The sequence below is a fragment of the Apis dorsata genome, unplaced genomic scaffold (assembly GCF_000469605.1).
Source record: "Apis dorsata unplaced genomic scaffold, Apis dorsata 1.3 scaffold_170, whole genome shotgun sequence".
In the NCBI taxonomy this organism is placed as follows: Eukaryota; Metazoa; Arthropoda; class Insecta; order Hymenoptera; family Apidae; genus Apis; species Apis dorsata.
The window spans coordinates 96,270-96,822 of NW_006263458.1; the positions used below are offsets into that span (position 1 = coordinate 96,270).

A 553-nucleotide genomic window follows, 5' to 3' on the forward strand; every position below is an offset into this window, starting at 1 on the left:
AATTTTCTAATCAAACAAGATCAAATCACATTAAAGCTAATATAGAATACATACCTTGATGCCATTGTATAAATAATTAAATTAATAATTAATAGAGCTATCGAGTCAAAGAAAATCGCGAATATGCGATACGCGCGAAAAACTTCGAAGAGAAGTTAACCTCTCTTGTCGAGCAGTATTGCAAACGATATTTCGTTCGAAGCGTATCGATATTTTTATAAACGAGTTTGCTATCTTCAACTAACTTCTCGCGCGTTTCGCCTTGCGATATTTCAGAGATCTCCGTTTCTAACGTCTTCCCCAATTTTATTGGAATTATTCCATTGTTTTTTTTGTTTGAATACCGATTTTTAATCAATAGAAACAATCGAAATTCGATTTATGGATTCGATGTTTATCATAAACATTATAAAAGCTATACAGAACGCATGTACACATACAATGGTCAAAATCAATACTTGTATGGTCTACAATAAACCTGGGGATTTATTAAATCAAAGAAAAAAAAAAAAAAACAAAGAAAAGTAAAGAAAAAAAAAAAAAAAAAGGGGAA

The 553-nt window shown here is 30.2% G+C and overlaps 1 protein-coding gene across 1 annotated transcript in view; it reads left to right on the forward strand.

Moving 5' to 3' along the window:
• The window catches only part of LOC102681328 (zinc finger protein 39-like), a 17,787-nt gene that overhangs the window by 16,809 nt on the left and 425 nt on the right, over window positions 1-553 (forward strand). The window lies entirely within an intron of this gene.